This window comes from Sminthopsis crassicaudata, chromosome X, assembly GCF_048593235.1.
Source record: "Sminthopsis crassicaudata isolate SCR6 chromosome X, ASM4859323v1, whole genome shotgun sequence".
NCBI classification, from domain to species: Eukaryota; Metazoa; Chordata; class Mammalia; order Dasyuromorphia; family Dasyuridae; genus Sminthopsis; species Sminthopsis crassicaudata.
The window spans coordinates 36673561-36699833 of record NC_133623.1 but is presented as its reverse complement, the minus strand read 5'-3'; the positions used below and the strand labels follow the sequence as shown (position 1 = coordinate 36699833).

Below are 26273 nucleotides of genomic sequence, written 5' to 3'. Positions count from 1 at the left end.
TATAAGCTCTTTGGGGGAAAAGGACTGCTTTATTTTTGTCTTGGTGTTTCAGGCACCTAACATAGGACTCTGTGCTAGGCAGGCACTTAGCATAAGTTTGTCAAACCAAATTGAGGAGGGGGTCTTTTTCTGGTTTTGTTTTGCTTTTTTTCTGTTTGATGCTGAAATAGTCGATGACACACCACTGATTGAGGCCTTGATATATAACTGAGACACTGAAGCTGCTTTCCAAAGTAACAGAAAAGGAACATCTGCTTCAAGTTGCAGCATAACTAGTTCAGGTAACTGTAATATTAAATACCTATTTCCAGAAGACATACTCTTCAGACTGATAATAAAGCCTTATGCTTAAATGCTATCCACCAATCACTTACACAACAGGAAAATAAAGCAAGATGAACACCCCGCTACATGTAAATGGCTGTCTTTGACAGTGGGCACCTAAGTGGCACATTTGTTCAGCTCCAATGCAGTATTTGGATGGCAATGTACAATAAACAAGTAGTAGGCCTTATTAACTTTTCAAACTAGGTCCCACAGACCAGAGAGAATTGGCCCCAACAGTACTGGCTTGTGAATCATGCCATCCATTTCCTTTTATGACAAGTCTGATAAATGGATGTCCTAATGAGCACAGGTGAAGTGAGGGTGTGTATCAACAGCAAAAGCTTCTTTCAGAGAGCGGGGAAAACAAATCAATACAGAACCACAGTTTGTCACTGGCAACACTAAGTGGTAGACTATAGGCGAGCCACTCAGTCTCAGTTTCCTAATCTACAAAATGAGCAGGGCACTTACAGAAAAAGCACTTTAAACATGATAATGAGGCACAGAAATTGAATTTTTTAATGGTATCATGATATAGTATAAAGAAAAAAAAAAGGGCTTGGCATGAGTAAACCTGGACTTTAACTGCTTCCCCTCCCACTCCCCATTATGCAGATGAAAAAAATGAAGGACACTCGATTTGTTTAAGGTAGCCCATATAGTATTAGGGTTGGCAATGGGACCCAAAGCCTATTTCTGCTGAAGCAGTTTTGTCTCCCCTGTCTCTTCCCTGAAGGCCACTTATGTGGTATAGGGGCTAGAGCATCAAAATTGGAGACAGGCAGTACTGAGTTCAAATTCTAACTCATGTAGCCACTAGAGAAAAGCAGAATAGTCAAGCAGTATTTGTTTTTGAAAAGAAAGACAAGAGGAGAAGTCACAATATTTTCAATCAGAAAGAAAGGGAGGGGAATGAAGAGAAGGCAGAGGCCCCATCAATTATTTTCAGGAAAGGCAGATGACAGGATCCTAGACTTGATTCTCCTTAATCAGCTTTTCAGCTATGTCCCTCAGACCCTAAAGCTTTGGGTCATCTTATGTCTTCTGTATTCTAGGCCCAACCACATCAGGAGGACAGTATAGATTTCTCTTCTTGTTTTCCAAGGAAGAAGTCAATAGGAATTAAAAGTATCATGTTTTTTCATGACAGAGCTACAACGCCACCCCAGTTTTGTCCCTGTGGACCATTTCTGAATGGTCTGTTTGTAAATGAAAGCTTCCTCTTCAATCGGGTCAACTTGAAACATTGGTGACTCTTTTTTTTTCTTTTTTTTTTTTTTTTTTTGGCCTAAGCCCTGCTGTTCTGGTTGAGACTGTGGAGAAGGGCAAAGTATGAAGCATGGCTTCCCCCTCCCACTATTGGCCCATACTGAGGAGCTAGAAGATAATTAGGTGTCAACCATTATTCTAATGGCAAGAACGCATAGCTAAACAGGTCCCTAAACAAATTGCAACCTCTTTGAGATCAGGCTTTCCTTTCTATCACCAGAACTTACACAGTAGGTGCCTACTATTTGCTGAATACAACTGAAAATGGCATTGACCCCTGGTGGAGGGGAAGAAACAGTCCTTAGGAAAGCATCCCTCCCTTTCACCTCTACCAGTCCAGGACTTCAACACCATCTCACAAAACAAATTTCCTTTGTATTTTAAAATTGACACTATACTATCCAAGGCACAGAAAGCTTGAGCAAAGTGCCTGTCATTCAATTGTGGATCATTCCCATCCTATTGTCCTGACAAAATTTCATGTTTCTCTGGCAAGATAAAGTTAATAAAGCCTAAAGTTTTGTCTTTGTTGAAAGCATTAAGTTGAGTAGGAGAAGAAAAAAGAAAAGTCAAGCAGTATTGATATTGAGCCATGCATTCAGATTATCTGTGATAATAATAAAGGAACAACAAACTACTTACCATCTTGGGCCCAGTGCACCATGAATGTCAGGCAATGTCACCTTCCAGGATTTAGCAAAGGACTGTTTGGATGAATGCTGGGAAAGTAGGCTACCACCATAGGATTCTTAAATGTTTAACATTTGCGATCCCTTTTTGCCCATGAAATTTTTACATGATCCCGAGTAAATAGGTATATGAAATAGCTATATAAATCAAAACATTGACTTAGAATAGCCTAATGTTGCGACTTTCACGTTCAATTCCAAGACCCTATATTGCGTTGCAATGCAAAATTTACAAAGCCAGGGTCTAAACAGCCAAATGTGGCCTATGCTCCCTTTTGGCTTCTGCAAGTCTTAGATTCAGAATACTTGGGCATTTTGGAGCCCCATGAAAAACCAATATTACATAATTAAAATCTCAATTAAAATAAATTCATCCATGATGCCACGGTCAGAAGTTATCTAATCTAAAGTTGGAACACAGTGAGGCATTTTTCATATTTGAATGTCCTGAGGTTGCATTCCACTGTCTATGTAGGAGCCCTAGTAAACGTTTCAGGACATTCCCTCTGCACTAATAAAAAGAAAATCACTCCAAAGTTCAGGCACTATTGATGGTAGGTCAGTTACATCATATTTATACCTTAAGATATGAGAGAATAATAGAAAAAAAAAAGGTTCACATATCAATCCCTCTAGATCAGGGGTCAGCAACCTTTTTCCCCCCAATGGCCATTTGGGTATATATAATCATTCACAGGCCATAGAAAAGTATCAATTTAAAAATCCAAGCAATGGGAGGTTGGTGTACCTAGCTTTCAGCTCAGTGTTGCCTGCTTTTCCCTAGCAAATGCTTCTGTGGGCCTCACGGGGCCTACTGGCTGGATGTTCCCCACCCCAGCTCTAGATAAAAAGATAGCAGCCAGCTTATACAGTAGACCAAGTAGACCTCAGTTCAAATCCTGACTCTGGTACAAGGTGACCTTGAAAAAAACCATCCTCCCTGTGTGGACTTCAGCATGCACTTCTCTAAAATGAGGCTCAGCTGGTACTGAAGTTCTTATCCAGATCTGACATGCTATGGGACACCTGAATTTTGCATTTATGGTGGTAAACGCAATGATAATGTAGGAGACAGTCATTAAAAGTACAAACTTGCAGGAACTTAATTATGTGCAGCCATCATTGGCTAAGCTGGTAAATGTTTGAGGAGTAAACTAATTACCAGAATAAAGGTAGACCTCTCCAAGAAAAAAAAATAAGTGGTCTGTGAAATGATTGGGAAAATTAAAAGGAAGAAAATTCCAGATTAAAAGTCCAGGGAAGGCTGGGGTTAGTCTCAATCAGTAAGACATAATAGGTGATCAAATTTCCATTGTGGGTTTCTTTTCTTATAGGCAAGAAGAAAAAAAAAAGCAAGTATACTTAGCCCCTGGTTCTTTCTGTAAGATAACTGAACCGTCAGACAAAATTCAGGGTATTTCTTTTTCCACTATCAATCTCTAATGGGTGCCATTAATTAGCAACATGATCTTTTAATCTTTCTGGGTTTCATTTCCCTCCTTGCAATCTAAAAGGGACTGATCTTCCTATTCTGAAATTCTAAGCGCTAAGGACTCCATTGCATTTTTGTTTATGCCTCAAATAGTGTCCTAGCAAACCACACAAACTGTCGTAAAACTGAATGGGTTTCCTAGTTCCCTAGCAACTCAATCAGTTCCCCTATGTCCAGGAGAAAGGTAGCAAAAGTATTCCCAAAGCAACCATGAAGAAAACAGAGCCAAACAGCGGCTAAAGTAACAGGATCAGAAGACAGGGATAGCCTTTACAAGCACCATCACAAAGTAGAGGCAGATGATTTGGATGTTGAATCCTAGAATAGGTATTTAAACTCACTTAGTTTCATTTTTCCTCTGTGTAAAGTGGGAATAATAATATTTACATTGCCAATTGGTATAGGAATCAAATGAGATTATTTGTGCAGGTGTTTCTAAAAAGAACCCGTGATACAAATGTGAGCTGACACTTGAATACTTCAAAGATTCATGCTTTTCTTGGTAGGATCGGCATTGTATTGACACAGATTGCAACTCTTTGGGAAATGGTCTTTTAACAGTTGCTGTAACCACTCATCTCATAATGCTGTGGCTATCCAGGAGATGATGCTCTTCAGATATCATTAGAGTAAAGGCAGGAAACAGTCATGCGTCCCATTGCAAGACCCACACTCGAAGCTTCTCCATCTCAGAGGACCTGACAAAGCCTGGCCTCCCTTGGAATGGCCATAGAGAAGTTAGCATTATCTCCATGATACAATAAGGCACCAAAGGAGAATTTTAGTGAAAGATGTGGCACTAGCATCATGATCAGAGCAATAATAATTATAATTACAAAGATCATCTTCTAAACTAATGAGGAGTTGTCATGTCACTTGAAGGAGCACTGGAAACAATGAAATCACTCATCCTCGAGTATCAAATTACTCATTTCAAATAATCATTTTCCTTCTTTGATCTGTCCCTGGCCCACTCACTTGCTTTGATACTATGGGAAATATATGCAATTATACTAATTATGAAACAGGAGCAATAATAGCTTACCCTACCTAGTTCCAAAGGTGTTTGATGAAGAATAATGAGATTGTTTCTGAGTCTTTTGAGCTCTTGGACAATCAAGCACAGAGTAAAGCTATACCAGTGTTTCAGCAGGGTGACAGTTTATTTCGATGATCCCTCAATAAATACGCATGCTGTAAGAAACTGTGCAGAAAGGCATCCTGGAGTAACTAAATATATAAATGGTTTTCAGCTTCATTAGGTTTATTTCCAACTTCTACTAATTCGCATTTTACCGCCACACAAGAGGCAGTTCTCGTAAAATAGTATCTATAAAAAGGACTTGCTGAATGTTCCCTGGCGCTGTCTCACTACGTTTTTCTTTATACTGCAGTGGCAGCAAAATTTGGAGATCAACGTCCTGCGCTACCCGCAGAGACTGCTTTCCTGAAGTGAATGTTGATGGGAGTGACCTTTGACCTCTGCTCTATTGCAGGCAAGAGTTTATCAACTATAAAGAGGCCCAAATCGACTTCCTTTGTGAGGAAAAGGAGGATGTGAGGGTTAAAACTGTTTAAAGAGCATAAGTGGGGCGGGGAATGTTACTTCTAGCAAATTCCTATAGTGAAGCCATTCTATCACCTGAATAACCCCTTCCATTTGTAGGTATAAAATTCCTTCCCATACTGTGCCTCATTTAGAGCACAGAAACTTCCTTTGAGATAAATAGGAAAGAATTAAATGTGACCTGGAAATCATCCAGTAGACAAGACATAGATAATCTGGAAAATATCCAGGAAGAGTACACTGAGGTTGGTGAAGGACCCGAGTCCATTCTATATGATGACTACTTGGCAAACTGGTTAAAGGTGAGCCTAAAAAAAATGGAGGAGACACGTCATTATCTTCAAGTTGATGAAGCGTTGTCATTTGGAAACTTTCCTAGTCTCCCTTGGTAGCCAAGGGAGGCAGTGAGTTTCCCTTCCTGAGATTTTCTAGCAAATGTTGGTTGACCAGTTATTAGACATATGAGAAGAGAGATTATTTTTCAAATTTGGGGGGGGGTCTAGATAGCCATTGGGCTTGATTTCCTTTCATCTCTAAGATTCTGGATTTTCCATTTTCACAGGTGATGGAATTGAAGCTAAGAGTGAGGTAAGAGGGCCTGCCAACCCCCCGCCAGCCTTGAACATCGCTACTCGGGAATTGGGGCCGTGACCCCAGATCACAAAGCTGGTATGTGTAGATATGGAAATTCTGCCCAAGATGATGTTCCTTCTCCCTAGCTCTTCTTGACAAGTATTTTTGGGAAGTGCGCATGTATTCTCTACCCTCAATTCATCATGGCTTAGTTAGTTATTTATAGCTTCAACCATGGATAAGTCATCACCTTGGGGATAAACAGAAAGGTTAGATTCCTAGTGGTTAAGACCTCCTCTCGATGTGTGTGTGTGGGGGGGCAGAGAAGAACAAACCTTACCATCCCAAAGGGGCTAAATGATCCATGAAGCTCTAACTTACCTATTTCTTTTAAGAAATTTCAAATAGTTACTTCAGTTGATTATATGGGTTCACCCCACTTTAAGAAACATGGAAATATCAATATTCAGACTTCAAAAACTAGCAGTTGAGGGCTGACTATTTGCATAGCTACCAAATTCATTGCAAAAAGTATTTAAATAATGAACTCTCCTGTGGCATTTCCAACATGCCTTGATCTGTAACATTGTGGATTATATGCAACTTTCCAGGCACACATCTCTTATGTAAAGTGGGCAACATTCTCTTTGCTCTTTTATCCACCAAAGAGCACACTAATAACCTAATTCATTTAAAAATAAATAAATAAATAAAGCCTCTGTCCTTGTATGGGAAGGTAAAACACTGGGAGCCATTTATAACATTTATATATGAGAATAATGCCAGTGTCAGAGGACACAAGGCTAAAAACATTAAATTCAAAGAGATCTAAATTTTGAAAAGACAAATCCAATTAAAATATCATGACCAAAACAATGCATGCTCTAATTAATCATATGTTTATTTTGTCAGACTTTGTAACATGGTTAGCTCCCATTTCTCCCATTCAATAAAGAAGAAACAGAAAGAGTGTTTGATTGTTTTCAGGGAATACATCTTATTTGTCCAAAGAAATTCCCCTTAAAGAGTACCTTCTTATTTATTCTTTAAGGGTAAAGAATCTAAACAAATCTTTTCAGTATTTGGAGGTCACTTAGGATTTGAAGAGCTGTTCTATCGTTATAGAGTCATAAAGTTTAATGGTGCATGGCTGCTGGGGAGTTCAATACCAAAGGCTAAATAGGATCAAACAATGCATTAATTACGGAACACACAGATGTGGAGTTGGTTAGGCGGAGTAGCGGTTAGCTGGAATTCTGAAAGCCAGGAAGAAAAAGATCATTTCCAATTTAGCAACTACTATATGTCATGGTAAATATTCTTTTGCAGGTGGGATGAGAACAAACAAGACAAAGAAATAGTTTAGAGGGCCATTAAATATATTAGGCTTTGTTAATGATTTAGAAAACCACATGTTGACATTATGTACATTATTATATTTTATGACTGTTAAACATTCGCGAAATATTTTGTCCCACATTAAACATTTTAATCTGGTTCAGGCCACTCTTTAGCGGGCCAAATGCAGGCCACGAGCAGCCAGCCTCTGGGTGTTTGACATCTCTGGTCTGGAACACCTCAATATCACTCTATCAACCACCTTAATTTATCTCACTTTTCCACATTAGTTGCCATACTTTAAGTGGTCCCACACTAATTTTCATTAATTTCCATTACTTGAGTTGCTTTATGGAGTCCTCTTGAAAAAGGAGATGGCCAGGATGCTGAGAGCAGGTCTATTCAATAGAGCCTATGGTAGAGCAGCAGCTTTCATAAACTGGAGAAGATATTTCATGACAGGAATATAATCAGGGCCAGGCTGGGCCCCAAAAAGCTGACATGAATGAGGCAGGGAGTGTTGCTTCTTTCCTTGGACAGTCCTCCACTGAGCTATGAATCAGCAGTATATGTACGGCCTTTCCCTTTCTCATATGGTCCAGGACCATCCTACTCAGGGGCCTACTGCCCTGATAGCATTCTCCCTGGCCTCACCTTCTTCTGTAGCCAGAGCCCTGTACCTGCCCCATCTCTTCCCTCCTCTCACTCCAATCACTAACCCCTTCCAGGAGATCAACATTCAAGTAGGAGATCGACATTCAAGTACAGTATTCAAGGTGAACTCCCAAGGGAACAGGCTGCTTCCTCTTCCAGCAGGACTGCCCTCCAACTAGGCAGACTGTCCACTGTGCTGCACAGTCCTTTGGCCCAATTGAATTTGCCCTCAGCAGAAGAAATCCTAGTTTCAGCTCTGTTCAAAGACACTATGTGGATAGCATTCCTAATTATATGACAGTCATAGCTGAAGTGGAGAGGGGTTCATGCAAGCTTTGAGAGCTGAATCTGTGGACCTGCTTAAAGGCAAGTCCTCTTAGTGAATACCAATGCCCCGGATCCCTGCACCAACCCCATCTATAGCGTCAGCCAGACAAGATTAGCCACTAATTGCTACTCTCCACAGGGTATACAAATGCAGACAATCCTTCCCATAAAATAAACCTATTATGAAAATATGTATACATAATATGTTGAAAATGATCACAGTATATTGCATGTTTAATAGTTAATGTGCTTCTTTAATGAAAAATTACCCTTGGAAACCAAGACAATGAATTTTTACACAATTACTTTGTGCAATTTTTTTCAAATGGGCAATATCAAATAATTCCCACATTTTAATCTGCACAAATCTTGTAGAAATAGGAAATAAAAGAAACTGTCATTGTCCATCAGGTTGAGAGAATGAAGGAATTTTCTAATATACTTCTCACTGTGCTTGTCATTTTACCATTCATTCCAATATGCAGGGGGAAAAGACATTGTCTAAAAATCAGCAGTGAAACTAACTGGATGAACCATGTATTAAAGGGTTTAGGAGGTATGGCAAAAAAACACAATCCAGAGATTTTTAAGTTTGCATTTCTTGTCATTTTACAATTGTATGGCAATGACCTTAGGAATCGGCAATTACCATTTCATAACACGGACCAAGGGAAGATGACCACGATGAACCAAACATGAATTATGTTTGTCCTAATGTGGGAGAGGTCAAATCACACGTTGCTGAAAGCCCTGGTGAGGGTCATTTACTCAAATACAACAAATCATCCTTTGTTGGAATAACTGCTGGTGGCTACAATGAACTGATCCACCACATAAATAATTAGGCAGTGAAATCTGCTGAACACAAAAAAATACAGGCATATCCCACATAACATCGCCCCGTCAGCAGTCTCGCAGCTGGGGATGCTGAGAGCAGGTCGGTGCAGCTCTGAGGTTGGGGGGGGTGCCAGCATTGGGAGCAGATTAGCCCTGGACACACCTGTAGGCATTATCATCCCAGGGAGGAGGTGGGAGAAGTTTGCAGAGTGTTTAGCCAGGTACCAGGCTTCAGAGCACTTCTCCTGCTGCTTATGTAAGCCATAGCTGTTTTGTTTTCACAGATCCCAGTTTGGAATGGGGGGGGGTGCAGTGAGAATGAAAGAGAAATAAATGGATTGGGAGAGAGACGGGGACAAGGTTGTGGAGATGGAGGAGAGACAAAGAGACAGATACAGAGAGTTCTTTCACAATATATCAACATATTTGGATTTATGCCCTCCTCACCCACATGTGTACCCTATCTCTAGGAAAAAACAAAAATGTTTGTTTTTGCTTGGGAGCATGTGCATTTATGTATGCTGTAAAGAGTGGCAACAAGAGGCTGACATTTTCTAGGGTTGCAAAAGTGAGGAGCCCAACAGAAGCTCCCAGAATTCACACAATCTACTCTTCTGTGATGTAAGGGAGTCGAAACATTCAGGTATCACTGTTTCCAGTGAGCAATGCTCACACACCCCTGATCTGAGATTTTTCCAAAGTTGGTGCAATAGTTCTGTTGGAAACCATAAACCCCTAATGATGTCACCATAACATGATTAAGACTTTATAACTAGTCACCAAATAGACAAACCCTTAGTAAACCTGATTAAAAAAAGGAAAGAGAAAAAGCAAATTGTTAGTCTTGAAAATGAAAAGGGAGAACTCACCACTAATGAAGAGGAAATTAGAACAATAGTTAGGAGCTACTTTGCTCAACTTTATGCCGATAAATTCGGTAACTTAAATGAAATGGAAGAATACCTTCAAAAATATAGCTTGCCCAGATTAACAGAGGAAGAAGTAAGTAGTCTAAATAGTCCCATCTCAGAAAAAGAAATAGACCAATCTATTAACCAACTTCCTAAGAAAAAGTCCCCAGGACCAGATGGATTTACATGTAAATTCTACCAAACATTTAAAGAACAACTAACTCCAATGCTATATAAACTATTTGAAAAAATAGGGATTGAAGGAGTCCTACCAAATTCCTTCTATGACACAGACATGGTACTGATACCTAAACCAGGTAGATCGAAAACTGAGAAAGAAAACTATAGACCAATTTCCTTAATGAATATTGATGCTAAAATCTTAAATAAGATATTAGCAAAAAGACTTCAGAAAATCATCCCCAGGATAATACACTATGACCAAGTGGGATTTATACCAGGAATTTAGAGCTGGTTTAATATTAGGAAAACTATTAGTATAATTGATCATATTAATAATCAAATTAATAAAAACCATATGTTCATCTCAATAGATGCAGAAAAAGCATTTGATAAAACCCAATATCCATTCCTACTAAAAACGCTTGAGAATATAGGAATAAATGGACTATTCCTTAAAATAATAACAAACATATATTTAAAACTGTCAGTAAACATCATATGTAACGGCGATAAACTAGAACCTTTCCCTGTAAGATCAGGAGTGAAACAAGGTTGCCCACTATCACCATTACTATTCAATATAGTACTAGAAACGCTAGCCTCGGCAGCAAGAGCCGAGAAAGAGATTCAAGGAATTAGAGTAGGAAATGAGGAAATCAAACTATCACTCTTTGCAGATGACATGATGGTATACTTAGAGAACCCCAAAGACTCTGCTAAAAAGCTATTAGAAATAATTCAGAATTTTAGCAAAGTTGCAAGATACAAAATAAATCCACATAAATCCTCAGCATTTTTATACATTACCAACAGAATCCAACAGCAAGAAATACAAAGAGAAATTCCATTCAAAATAACGGTCGATAGTATAAAATATTTGGGAATATATCTACCAAAGGAAAGTCAGGAATTATATGAGCAAAACTACAAAACACTTGCCACAAAAATAAAGTCAGATTTAAATAATTGGAAAGACATTAAGTGCTCTTGGATAGGCCAAGCGAATATAATCAAGATGACAATACTCCCTAAACTAGTTATTTAGTGCTATACCAATCAGACTCCCAAGAAACTATTTTAATGACCTAGAAAAAATAACAACAGAATTAATATGGAACAACAAAAGGTTGAGAATTTCAAGGGAAGTAATGAAAAAAAATTAAATGAAGTTGGTCTAGCTGTACCTGATCTAGAACTATATTATAAAGCAACAGTCACCAAAACCATTTGGTATTGGCTAAGAAATAGACTAGTTGATCAGTGGAATAGATTAGCTTCACAGGGCAAGATAATGAATAAAAATAGCAATCTAGTGTTTGAGAAACCCAAAGATCCCAAATTTTGGGATAAGAATTCATTATTTGACAAAAACTGCTGGGAAAATTGGAAATTAGTATGGCAGAAATTAGGCATGGACCCACATTTAACACCACATACTAAGATAAGATCAAAATGGGTCCAAGATTTAGGCATAAAGAACGAAATCATAAATAAATTGGAGGAACATGGGATAGTCTACCTCTCAGACTTGTGGAGGAGGAAGGAGTTTGTGTCCAAGGGAGAACTAGAGACCATTATTGATCACAAAATAGAAAATTTTGATTACACCAAATTAAAAAGTTTCTGCACAAACAAAACTAATGCAAACAAGATTAGAAGGGAAGTAACAAATTGGGAAAACATTTTTACAGTTAAAGGTTCTGATAAAGGCCTCATCTCCAAAATATACAGAGAATTGACTTTAATTTATAAGAAATCAAGCCATTCTCCAATTGATAAATGGTCAAAGGATATGAACAGACAATTTTCAGATGATGAAATTGAAACTATTTCCACTCAGATGAAAGAGTGTTCCAAATCACTATTGATCAGAGAAATGCAAATTAAGACAACTCTGAGATAACATTACACACCTGTCAGATTGGCTAAGATGACAGGAACAAATAATGATGAATGTTGGAGGGGCTGTGGGAAAACTGGGACACTGATGCATTGTTGGTGGAGTTGTGAAAGAATCCAACCATTCTGGAGAGCAATCTGGAATTATGCCCAAAAAGTTATCAAAATGTGCATACCCTTTGACCCAGCCATCCTGGGCTTATATCCCAAGGAAATACTAAAGAAGGGAAAGGGACCTGTATGTGCCAAAATGTTTGTGGCAGCCCTTTTCATAGTGGCTAGAAACTGGAAAATGAATGCATGTCCATCAATTGGAGAATGGTTGGGTAAATTATGGTATATGAATGTTATGGAATATTATTGTTCTGTAAGAAATGACCAACAGGAGAAATACAGAGAGGCTTGGAGAGACTTACATCAACTGATGCTAAGTGAAACTAGCAGAACCAGAAGATCATTATACACTTCAACAATGATACTGTATGAGGATGTATTCTGATGTATTCTGATATCTTCAACATAGAGAAGAGCTAATCCAATTCCAATTGATCAATGATGGACAGAATCAGCTAAATCCAGAAAAGGAACACTGGGAAATGAGTATAAACTGTGAGCACTATTTTGTTTTGTTTTTCTTCCCAGATTATTTTTACCTTCCGAATACAATTCTTCCTTTGCAACAACAACATCAACAACAAAATTTGGTTCTATTGTACCTAGGATATACTATAAAATATTTAATATGTATGGGAATGCCTGCCATCTAGGGGAGGTGGTGGAGGGAAGGAGGGAAAAAATTTGGAACAGAAGGGAGCACAACGGATAATGTTGTAAAAAAATTACCTATGAATATGTACTGTCAAAGAAAATGTTATAATTATAAAAATTAATTGAAAAATTAAAAAATAAAATAAAATAAACATTTAAAAAATGAGTATCAAATCTCCAATGGCATTACTCTATTCTGATTTCTCAGCAGTCAATTGCTTTTCTGATATTTTGAAGAGGACCTGCCTTAAACCAATCTGACATGAGCTCTGTCACTTAACAGTTTTCTCACCTCAATATATTTATGTCTTTATTTACATCCTTGACAACTGCTCCCCAGTTTCAAAATAGTAAGTATGACTGTTTCCTCTCCTCTACATACTTCCCTGGATATCACACCTTCCAAATTCCTGAGACATCTTGCTTACATCCTTTCTCCTTTCCCTTTTTCCAATATCTTCAATCACTGCTTCTCTACTATCTCATTTCCCTAGGCCTTTTTAAAAAATAGTATATTATTTTTCCAATTAAAAAGTAAAGTAGTTTTCAACATTCATTTTTGTAAGATTTTGAGTTCTGATTTTTTTCTCACTCTGTTCCTTAACTCTTACCTTCCCAACCAGGCAATCTGATATAGGTTATACATGTACAATCTTGTTAAACATATTTCCATATTAGTCATGTTGTGAAAGAAAAATCAGACCAAAAGGGGAAAAAAAGCTATAAGAAAAAAAAAAGCAAAGAAAAATGGGTGAAAATAGTATGCTTGTGTTTAACATGTATGGGCCTGCCTGCCATCTAGGCGAGGGGGTGGAGGGAAAGAGGGGAAAAGTTGGAACAGAAGTTTTTGCAAGGGTCAATGTTGAAAAATTACCCATACATATGTTTTATCAATAAAAAGCTATAATTTAAAAAAAGAAAATAGTATGCTTGGATTCACATTTAGTCTCCATAGTTCTTCCTCTGGAAGTGGAAGGCATTTTCCATCCTCAAATTATTGGAATTATCTTGGATCACTGCATTGCTGAGAAGAGCAAAATCTAAAATAGTTGATCATCAAATGATCTTGCTGTGACTGTGTACAATGTTCTACTGATTCTGCTCAATTCACTCAGTTTCAGTTCATGTAAGTCTTTCCCAGCTTTTCTGAAATCAGTTTCCTCATTTCTTATAGAAAAATGAGATTCCATTACATTCATCTATCATAAATTCTTCATCCATTCCTCAATTCGTAGGCTTCCACTCAATTTCCAATTCCTTCTAACCACTAAAAAGAGCTTCTACAAATAATATTGTACATTTAAGTCATTTCCCCTGTTTTATTATCTCTTTGGGATACAGACTTAATAGTAATATTGCTAGATGAAAGGGCATGCACAATTTTATGGCCTTTTGGACATAGTTCCAAATTGCTCTTCAGAATCCCTGAATCAGTTCACAACTCCACCAAAATGAATTAGTATCCCAGTTTTCCTGCATCCCCTCCAACATTTATCATTAAGTTTACTATCATCATAGTTGATCTGAAAAGTGAGAGGTGGTACCTCAGAGTTGTTTTAATTTGCATTCCTCTAATCAATAATGATAAAGCACGTTTTTCATATGACTATAGATGGTTTTAATTTCTTCATCTGAAAATTGTTCATATTCTTTCACCATTTATCAATTGGGTAATTTGCCTTTGTATAAATTTGACTCAGTTTTCTATATATTTTAGAAATGAGACCTTTATCAGAAACACTGGCTATAGAAATTTTTTACCACTTTTCTGCCTCCCTTCTAATCTTGGCTGCACTGGTTTTGTTTGTGTAATAACTTTTAATTTAATGTAATAAAATCATCCATTTTGCAAATCATAATGTTCTCTATTTTTGTTTGGTCATAAATTCTGCCTTTATCCAAAGATCTGACAGATAAACTATCCCTTGCTCTACTAATCTGCTTATAGTATCACCCTTTATATCTAAATCATCAACCCATTTTGACATTATCTTGGTATAGGGTGTGAGATATTGCTCTATGCCTAATTTCTGCCATACTCTTTTCCAGTTTTCCCAGCAATTTTTGTCAAATGGTGAGTTCTCATTCAGAAGCTGAAATCTTTGGGTTTATCAAACAGATTACGTAATCACTGCCTAGTGAGCCTTAGGTACCTAAGCTATTGCACTCATCCTCTACTCTGTTTCTTAACCAGTACAAAATGGTTTTAATGACTGCCACTTTATAATATAGTTTTAGGTCTGGTATTGCGAGGCCACCTTCATTTGAATTTTTCCATTAATTCCCTTGATATTTTTAGCTTTTCTTCTTGCACATGAAGTTTGTATTATTTTTTTCTAGCTCTACAAAATATTTTTTGGCAATTTCATTAGTAAGACACTGAATAAGTAGATTTAGGTAGAATTGTTATCTTTATTCTATTAGTTTAGCCTACTCATGAGCAATTCATATTTTCCCAATTGTTTAGAACTGACTTTATTCCTGTGAAAAGTATTTTGTAATTGTGCTCATATAATTCCTGGGTATGACTTGACAGGTAGACTCCCAAATATTTTAAATTGTCTATAGTTACACTTAAATAGGATTTCTTTTTCTATCTTTTGCTGCTGGGCTTTGTTGGTGCTATATAGACATGGAGATATTTTATGTGAGTTTATTTTATATTCTGCAACTTTGCTAAAGTTGTTAATTATTTCAAGTAGTTTTTTAGTTGATTCTTTAGTATTCTTTAAATATACCATCATAACATCTGTAAAGAGTGAACATTTTATTTCCTCATTGTTTATTCTAATTCCTTTGATTTTTCCCCTTATTTCTAAAACTAAGATGTCTAGGAAAATACTGAATAATGTTGGTGATAGTGGGCGTTATAACCCCAGATTTTACAGGGAAAACCTCTAGCTTATCCCCATTATGTAAAGTTCTTGCTGATGGTTTTGGATAGATACTACTTACTATGTAAAAGCAAACTCCTTTTATTCCTTTGTTATCTAGTGTTTTTATTAGGAATGGGCATGGTATTTTGTTAAATGCTTTTTCTTCATCTATTGAGATAATCATATAATGTGTGTTAGTTTTGTTGTTGATATGGTCAACTGTGCTAATAGTTTTCCTGATATGAAATCAGCCCTGCATTTCTGGTATAAATCCAATTTGGTCAGAATGGTACTATCCTGGTGATAACTTACTGTAACCTCTTTTCTAATATTTTATTTAAGATTTTTGCATCAATATCCATTAGGGAAACTGGTCTATAATCAAATTTTGGCTCTTCCTGGTTTAGATATCAGCACTATGAAAGGTATTTGGTGGGACACTTCTTTCTTCACCTATTTTTTTTCAAATAGTTTATATAGTATTAGAATTAATTATTCTTTTTATACTTTTTATTAAAGCTTTTTATTTATAAAACATATGCATGGATACTGACCCTTGCAAAAACCTTGTATTCCAAAATTCCCCCTAATTCCTCCCACCTCCCTCCCCTACATAGCAGGTAATAAAATATATGTTAAATATGTTAAAATACATGTTAAATCCAATATATGTATCCAAATTTTTTTTTTAATTTAAGCTGAAGCATAATACATTTTGTTCTAGACTTTTACCTTTATTCTGTGGGTATCTCTTCTTCAAATGTATTTCTTGTGGGAAAAAAAACATATTGTAGGGTTCTGGATTTTAATCAACTCTGCTATCCACTTTAGTTTTCTGGGAGATTACATACCATTCATTTTCACAATTATGGATACTAACTCTGTTAGTATCCTATTTTCCCTGAGTTATATTTTTCTCTCTCTTTTCACCCTTTCCCTCCTCACCAGTGGTTTTCTTCTGCTCTCTATCTGCCTCAACCTGCTCTCCTTTCTCTAAGCCCTTTCCTTTCTTAGTCCTTTTCCCTTCTACTTTTATTCTCATTTCAATCAGCCTTCCCTCTTACATTTTCTTTCCCTTTTCCTCTCCTAATTCCATATAAGATAAATTTCTGTACCCAGTAAGGTAAGTATATTATTCCCTCTTTGATTCAAATATGACTAAATTATGTTCAAACAATGCTTATCCCCCTCCCTTTTTTCCCTCTAATGTAACAAGTCATTTGTGCCTCTTAATTTCTTTTTTATACCATCACATCAAAGCTACCTTATACTCACATCCTCTGTCCATGAATACCCTTTCGAACTGCATTAACAAAGATACAACAATTCTCAAGAGTTACAAGTATCATATTCCCATGTAGGAATGTAAACAGTTTAACCTTTAAATAATATTTTTCCTTTCCTGTTTGCTTTTTTCATTCTTCTTTTGAGTTTGTATTTGAAGATCAAATTTTATGTTAAGCTCTTGTATTTTCATCAAAAGTGATTGAAAATCCCCTATTCTGTTGAATATACATCTTTTCCTCTGAAAGATAATGCTCAATTTTGCTGTGCTGTTGTTTCTTAGTTTTAGTCCAAGCTCCTTGCCTTCTGGAATATCATAATCTGAGTTCTTCAATGTGGAAGATTATGAGTTCTGAGTAATCTTGACTGTGGCTCCTCAAATATATATATATATATATATATATATATATATATATATATATATATATATATATATACACACACACACACATATATATGTATATATATGTATGTATATATATATGTATGTATGTATATATATGTATGTATGTATGTGTGTATATATATATATATATAAATTTTTTTCTGGCTACTTGCAGTATTTTCTTCTCTACCTGATAATTTTGGAAATTTCACTATTATATTTCTTGGAGTTTTCATTTAAGGGTCTTTTTCAGGACTTGATCGGTAGATTCCTTCAATGAGTATTTTTACCCTCTGGTTCTTGGATATCAGGGAAGTTTTCCCTGATGATTTCTTGAAAGGTGTTGTCCAGGATCCTTTTTTATCATAGCATTCAGGCAATATACTTATTCTTAATGTATCTCTCCTGAATCTACTTTTCTAATTGGTTGTTTTTCCAATAAAGTATTTACATTTTCTTCTATTTTTTCATTTTTTAAAATTTTGTTTGACTTATTCTTGAAATCTCATCCAAGTCATTAACTTTCATTTTTCTAATTTTTATTTTTAATGAATTATTTTCTGGGTTAGTTTTTTTAATCTCCATTTCCATTTGGCCAATTATATTTTAAAGGAGTTGTTTTCTTAAGTGAACCTTTTCCCATTTCATCAAATCTATTTTTTTTAAGAAATTGTTTTCTTTAATCAATTTTTGCAGTTTTCCAAGCTGCTGATTTTTTTCATAATTCTACTGCATAGCTTTCATTTCATTTTCTAATTTTTCTTCCCCTCTCTTACTTGATTTTTAAAATCTTTATTGAGCTTTTCCAAGAGAACTTTTTGAATTTGAAACCAACTGATACTTTCCTATAAGGCTGCACATATAGGCATTTTGCCACTGCTGTTCTCTTCTAGGTTTGTGTTCTGATCTTCCCTTCACTATGTAGCTTTCTATGGTCAGGACTCTTTTTGTATTTTTTTTTTTGCTTCATTTTAAAAAAGTTGTTCTCTGCTCCTATGACATAGAGGAAACTGTCTCAAGCCTCTTTTTCAGTGGAGCCTCTTACTGGCTTTCTGTACTGGGGCCAGAGGTGCTGCTGATTTTTTTCTCTGAGCTGGGTTACTCTGGCCTAGTCCCACCTGTTGTGCTGGGGTTCAGGGGCTTCCACTTTGCCTTCTGTATTTGGGTTGCAGGTCTCATACCTGTCCTGCTGAGCCACTGGTCTGGTGAACCACTGGCTCTCTGAGACAGCTTCAAGGGGCCTGTGCAATGCGTTGGTTAATAGCCTCCTGTTAGGTTTCTTGCACTGTGTCTGTGCTGTGCTTCTGAGCGAAACAGGGGAGAGCTCAAGCTACTTCATAGATACTTTCAATTATCTTGTTTCCCTGTCCTTCTGCCTTAAATAAGAGTAGGCATTTTTTCCTTAAAGAAAAAAAAGTTTTGTCCTGCAGACATTTCTAGCTACCATCTTATTGTCTGCCTTTTTTCATTCTCAAAGTTCTTATACTCATAAGCTATTTTGGCTATGTGAATGAACCTGCCTTACCCAAAATCATTTGAAGGCAAGTGCTCTTAGAATCTTCCTGGAGACAATAGCTGAACCACAATAATAAACACAGACGTTTGAGGAGGTGCAAAGAGAGAGGGAAGGGAAAAGAAGAGTGAGAAAAAAAGAATGGAGGAAAGGAAGGGAAGAGTGAGGAAGGCAGAGAAAGAGTGAAGAGAAGATAAAGAGGAAGGGAGGAAATGAAGAAAGAAGTGGGAGAAAGAGAAAAAAGGGGAGAGAAAACAAGGGGGAGGGAGGGAGGGAGAGAGACAGAGACAGAGAGAGAGAGAGAGAGAGAGAGAGAGAGAGAGAGAGAGAGAGAGAGAGAGAGAGAGAGAGAGAGAGAGAGAGAGAGAGAAAGAGAGAGAGAAAGAGAGAGATATGGGAGGGGAGAAGGGAGAGATTTAATAGCAACCATTCAGTACTTGAACTATCAGGGGAAATTCCTAGCTCATACAAATGCACAAATCTATCAAAAATTATGCCTATGTAATGAAAATAAAATTCTTGCCAGTAACTTCCAAGATATGAAGCATACATATATTCCTGAAAATAGCATGGAAACAGATTACCAATCACTACCTGCTCTGTGCCCAGTGGGACCTGCCTTTCTGGAATCAGTATAACTACTGACACTGGCATGCAGGACCAGCAGCACAAAAGCATACTTCAAAGCCATTTTGTTTTTCATGACATGAAAATAAGAAGTAATTAATATAAATTCAAATAAGGAGGAGGAGGAGGATTTTATTACCAAAGCGACTTATAGATGATATTAACAAGGCATATACTCTACCTAGTAGCTACCTACTTTAACTAATAATTTTTACTAACTGCTAAATTCAATTTTAATACTTTTGCACTTTTAAAATTGTAGTGTCCTAGGGCAAAATCTCCATCGCCCTTCCCTTGTCACAGTTCTGTATACAGGCATCCAAGAGCCCAAAAAGACCCAAACTGAAGCTTGCAGCTCAATCTCCTAAACTGAGAGAAAATGAAACCTCCACTCCCCAACTCAACCAAACTCTCAGTCAAACTGAGAAATATTATCTTAGTCATTTTCTAATTTGCCTGCTCCTCAGATTTGCTCAGAGAATAAGAAGTAATACCTTATCTACTACATTGCCAGCTTAATCAGATCTAGGCAGTGGAAGGGTCCTCCTCCCTCACTTCCTTTTCAAAGAAGCAATCAGTTTTTAATCAAGGGGTACATCCTGCCCCATTCATAAAGAGAAAGTTGCCTCCCCAATCTGACAACTTGACTCATTGTGGACCACTGATTTGAACCAAGTAGATTTTCCTCTCTTCATAATGAGAAACATACCCTAAGTCTGCTCAGCCTGAAATATTGTAAACCACTCTTTCCTGAGGCCTATTGTTCCAGATAAAACTATGGGCACATGTGTACACACATAAGCACATGCATACAAACACATGCACACATGCACACACACACACACACACATAACAAAGCAAGTAAATAAAGATATGTCAGCTCTCAATTGCTGATTGCTATCAGGTAGTTTCTTAACAAAATACCCCTATTGGTGGGTAGGGAGGGGTTGATGCTATCCATCATATCCATTACAACATCAGTTGATCAACTAGCATTTCTGAAGCACTTACTATGTTCCGGGTACTATGCTGACACATTTCCATCATGACTCCACGGCATGCAACTTGTTCTTTCCTTCATATTGTCAAGCCATCACCAAAAAATTTTGATGCCTCTTTTGAACTGTCACTCACATTGGACCCAGTGTGTTCATTCCCGGTACAATTATTCTAGTTTAACACTAATTACCTCAAGCCTACATGTGTATAGTCTAAGTCAAATTGCTTGCCTTCTCAATGAGAAGGAGGAGGGGAGGGAGGGAGGGAGGGAGAGAATTTGGAATTCAAATTTAAAAAAATGTTAAAATTGTTTTTTACATATAACCAGGAAAAATATTAAGATTTTTTTTTAAGTAGTCATGGATAGACCCATGTCAACAAAAGATCTATCTTGGTCGAGCACTAATCAGAATTTTTATCAAGGATTCTACATAGTATAGATGATATGCTTATATTGTCGAAGGGAAAAAATGTTAATTTTGTACTATATTCTGAGTTTCAAGCACAAGTCTGCCAGATCTAACTAATCTAGAATTCTTTTAACATTCTACTAAACACAAGCATTTATAACCTCTAGAAAGAAATGGCATATTCATGTGTGCACCCGTTCTTGCCCGCAAACATACACACACACTCTCTGACCTTGGATATCCTTTTTTCCCCAAGATGATCTGAGGAAACATATATTGGAATCTTGAACAAGGAAAATATTATAGTATGTGAAAATACAGTTTGGCATTAACATTCTAAAACAATAGTCACTACTTAGTTTCTTTTTTGAATACTTCCCCTAAGGATATCAAGAGCCTTCTCCCTATAATCAATATTGGCAATCTTTTCTGAACTGAGAAAGATGGGTAATGACACCATTGCTTCAGGGAATGATGAAAGAAGAGAATGACCTCAGAGGGGGTCAATAGCCCAATCACTTCAGGGGTAAAAAGGGAATGATCTTGACTAGCCAAGAAATATTCTTTGTTCTAAATTTGGCTAAAATCCTTAATCCATGTCCTTAAGAAAAGCCTTTTATTCTTGATTTAAGAAGTCTGGTGGGGTTTTGAGACCAGAAAAATGAAAAAGAGGGGGTTTGTTACTGTTCTTATTCCTTTTTGTAACACATTCCCACACTATCAAATTTGAAAGTGAACAAGGATCTCCAACAACTTGGGGGAAAGGGTCAGAATTCACATACCTATCTAAAAGCTAAAATGACAAGTTAACTCTTTAAGATACAATTTAATAAAAGTAAATTAAGATTTTTTTTTAGAAATCAACTGCCCAAGTATATTATGTGGAGGGAGGGCATGCAGATGATAGTTTCTGTGGACAGGGACTTGAAGTTTTAGTGGACTATGATTTCCATCTGAGTCAATAGTGAAACAAGTAATATGGTGGAAAAAGAAAAAACAAACCTAGAAATCTTTGGCACCTCAATAAAGACAGAGGGAGCATGGGAAGTGATAAGCCCACTGTACTCTGCCCTGTCTATAATATCTAATCATTACACTGGCACCACATTTTGGGAAGAACACTGGAAGAAGAAAAGTAGAGAATAAGTATATAGCACTTACTGTAAGGTAAATGTGTTTTACAAATATTATTTGATCCTCAGACCAATTTTGTGAGGTAGAGGCTGTTATTATCCCTGTTTTATCATTTATAGTGAAAAATGATATGGAGATTAAGTAATTTGTCCAGGATCACATAGCTAGGAAGTGTCTGAGGTCACATTTGGATTCAGACTTTCCTGACTCCATAAGAGTCATCACAGAGAGTCACCTTTCTGCTTTCACATTCCAAGAAAGGCAACTAGGAAAACGGTAGGATTGGAGATCATGCAACTAGAGAACTGTTGAATAAATGTTAGATGTTTTAGCCTAGAGAACAAAGGATTCAGGGTAAGGACCTAATCATTGTTGTCAAATACGCGAAAGGCTGTTGTAAAGAGGACAGATGTGATTTTTTTTCTGATTTGGAAAGACAAATTTAAAGGGTCTGGAAGAAGATGCAAGAGACAGAATCCAGATTTATGGGAGGAAAACATTTTTTTCTAACAGTCAGAGCTGTCCAAAAGTAGCCTAGGCTGAATAAGGGGAGGGAAGGTTTCCACCACAAGAGGTCTTTAAGCAGAGGCTGAATGCCCACTTGGTGGAGATCTTATGGAAGATTCACATTCCTCTTGAAGGCCTTTCAAGAACTTTCCAGCCCTCAGTGAAAACTCGTGCTCATCTTACTAAAACATAATCATCATGCAAATTTCCTCCTTAAATTCTTCAGTGACTCCTCAACATCCTGTTTGAACTGCTTTACATTTTGTAGCTGGAAGAAATCCAAACCTTGCCACCAACTTTATCTAATGGTTTCAGTAATGGTAAGTATACCCTAAGTTTTTGTAAAGCAATGTTTGACTCAATCAGTTATTTGCTATCAAAGAATAATATATATCGTCCATGAAAATGTATGCAAACAGCTTACCTGCTAGGTTATCTGATGGTGTGATCATACAGTTATGGCCATAGAGTCAAGAAGTTTCCCTTCTGTTCAAATTAAGTCCACTTGATACAATTCCAGACCTGAAAGCAAACAGAGGTAACTATAGTAGTCTCTTAAAACTTCAAGGAAAGACATCCCCTTTGTAGCCTGTTCTCATGCTTCAAGAGCCTTAGTCCATGTGTCTAAGAAATGAACAAAACATGTCAAGCTGATAAATCCCAGTTTTTCTCAATAATTTCTTTTAGTCAAGCTTGCTGTCTTTTGGTGCTCGGCCAGCAGACCTGGGATTAAGTCGTGCTTCTGAAATTTACCAGCTATGTGACCTCAAGCAAGCCACTGAGCCTTTGCCCAGCATTCTTTTCCTCATCAATAAAATGATAATAATATATGGACACTGTAACCTCTGAGGGTTGTTGCTGGAGAACTGTCCATTATACTGTTACCATATTTAGCCTTTTGCAAAAGTATTTTTCCCACAAAAGATGTTTGGTTAGCACCCATTAAATGGATGTAAACTACCACCTTGTTCATCCACTTGTCTTCAAATAACTTCTAGGCAGGGGTTCGTGTGAAAAGAGTTCTTTTCATATTATCAGAGCTGCAAGTGACCCTTGAAGACCATTTAAGCTAGTGATGTCAACTCAAATAGAAATGTATCCCTGCAACCAACACATTGATTTAGAAAACCACAAATTAACAAACATTATCTATGTTGTTCTGTATTTTTATTTATTTGGTAGACATTCCCCGGGATATTTTAATCTGGATCCAGCAGCACTTGGGAGTTCTGCTGGCATTTTTAGTCCAAGAACATTGAGTTTGACACCTCCGATTCTAAGCCAACTTTCCTTCCCCATTTCCATTTATTTCACATATAGTCTACATTACACTCACCTTGGACCACTTATTATCCTTCAAATACTCCTGATACTTTGACTATCTCCATTATATGACTGCACAATCTGTTCCTTTGCCCTGGGATGTCTCTCTCTTCCCAGTTCAGCCTGTCTAAACCTCACACCTTCCCTTTTTAAGACCCAGTTCACATATCACCCCCTTCAGGAAGCCCTCATCATATTCTTTCCTCTGTTAGAGTCAAGGCTTAAATCCTTTACTGGACTGGAAGCTCCTTGTGACCAGAAACTCTACCTTGCTCACTTTTTGTTACCTTCCTCACTACCTAGTACCACATCGTGCATGTAGCAGTTGAGGAGTAAAGATATACTGACTTTTTTCATATTGGCCAACCCACAAATAATTCTGGGCAGCTGACAAGTCAGATCAGAAGCTAGAACTGGAGGGGTTGATAGAGTCAACTGCTATGTGCTATCTCCTATTGTAAATTCTTTCACTGACAATATTTAAAAATAAGTTAGAAGGAAAGAGAGGTAGCTTCCTCACAACCAAATACATTCTTACCACTGACAACAAAATGAATCCAGTGAGGCTGTTAAATTCACAGACAGAAATAATGGAAAGTGTGACAGAGAAGTTAAGGACCTCTACATGTATAGATGTTGGCCAATGGATGGGTGGGAGAAAAACTCCTCTTAAGAGCCTCTGCCTCCCTGATGAAAATGATTTCTTTATGTTTAAATAGTGACAGGTTAAAAAAAAACTACAGGAGAAGAAACTACAGATGAGAAAGGGAAGGGGGGATTTTATATAGAAATGTCTTTACAAAGGAGAACAAGATGTTTAGTCTCAAATAGCCAGGTCCTTAGAAGTGTATTTTATTTACTTCGATTTGGAAACTTTTAAAGCTACCCCAAGGATGAGGCTAATTAATTGATGTCTCTGCCCAAGGGCAGGGTGACAGGAGCATGCTTTCTAGGGGGAGGGATGTTTCCTGGCATAACAGGAGAAGGGGAGAGGATTAAATAGTGATTTGGAATCACAAAGATTAGTAGAGGAATCTTTCAGCCAGAGGAGATTTTCAAATCCTGCACCTCATTGGGGTAGAAGATAGAGTTGTCCCTGCCACCTCACAGGACCAGTGAAGAAAGGGTTCTCGAGATGGAAGCTTGGTGCTAAAAGAAGCCCCAACCTACCTAGGTCCTGGATGGCAAGAGAAAGCTATAGTGTTGTAGTAACTTGGGCAAAACAGAAATGAATGATATCAGATCATAATGGCTGAGTTATATGTGCTCCCTTGAGGTTTATAGAATACCTTAGATGCATTACTTCATTTGCCCCTTACAGTATCCCGTAAGGGAAGCAATATAGAGAATTATTATTAGAAGTAAAGTGACTTGCACGGGGCTACTCAGTTAGTAAATATCAAAGGTAGGAATGGAATCCAAATCTTCCTGACTCTAAATGTAGTATTCTTTCCACTACTCTCAGTACCGTGTCTTGTACATAGTAGGTACTACACTTTCATGGAATAAATGATTGACTGATCAAATGAATGAATGAAATCAAACATGCCCCTGAGTCAATATTAGCTCTGTCCCGAGTGAGGAGCTTTTGTATCCCTGGGCTTTTATTCGAGAAGTGGTGAACAATGCTTAGATTTCTTGAAATGCAGTTTTCTCTAAAGCGATGCTCATTTCTAGAATCTAACACATTTTGTGACTCATTTTTATCTCAGCCAGATTAGGTAATGCTACATCTGAAGGGCTGAAGGGGCCACATTTGTTTTCCTTTCTAATGGTTTTCAATACCATTCTGACTAGGGTATTTTACAAACTGTATCATCTTAAACTTGCATATTTTTACAGTCCCACATACTGCTCCCTTGTTGGAAATTTTTTCTACAGTGTTTTATTGTGAACATTGGGATACAGGGAGTATTTCACTGTACATTTCTTGAAACTAGGTCTGTGTAAAAAAAAAAGGCAGAGACCCTGGTGGTCCAGATATTACTAACAAACTGATGCATGTGGTACGGTGTGTAAAAGTCAGCTATATGGTAATTTGGTTTTTAAAACACTGTTGGAAATCTAATCCTCATGGGCTACTTGGCAAGAGAATGAGCTCCATGTTGTAGGAAGTAGGCAAGCACCACATGTCAAAGAAGCCAGAAAAGAGATTTTGATGTTAGGCAGGGACTTAAACTGAGGGAAGTCCCTTTTAGGCCTGCCAGTCTAAGACTCACAATTCTCTTCTAAAAATACTGTCACCAATACCAGTTTTCTCTGTCTTGCCTTGGGTCATACCAAGAGTAAAAGTAAAAATCAGAACTCTAAATTCTAGCAGGCCAAACAGCCCCTGTCCAAATATCTAAGGTCACCCAAAGTATTATATCACACTGCGTCCT

General features: G+C 37.2%; 1 long non-coding RNA gene across 1 annotated transcript in view; it reads right to left on the bottom strand.

Moving 5' to 3' along the window:
- The window catches only part of LOC141548411 (uncharacterized), a 320862-nt gene that overhangs the window by 107079 nt on the left and 187510 nt on the right, over positions 1-26273 (bottom strand). The window contains exon 3 of the long non-coding RNA XR_012483938.1: positions 22994-23091. This is a non-coding gene — a long non-coding RNA (uncharacterized LOC141548411). The remainder of the gene's footprint in view (positions 1-22993; positions 23092-26273) is intronic.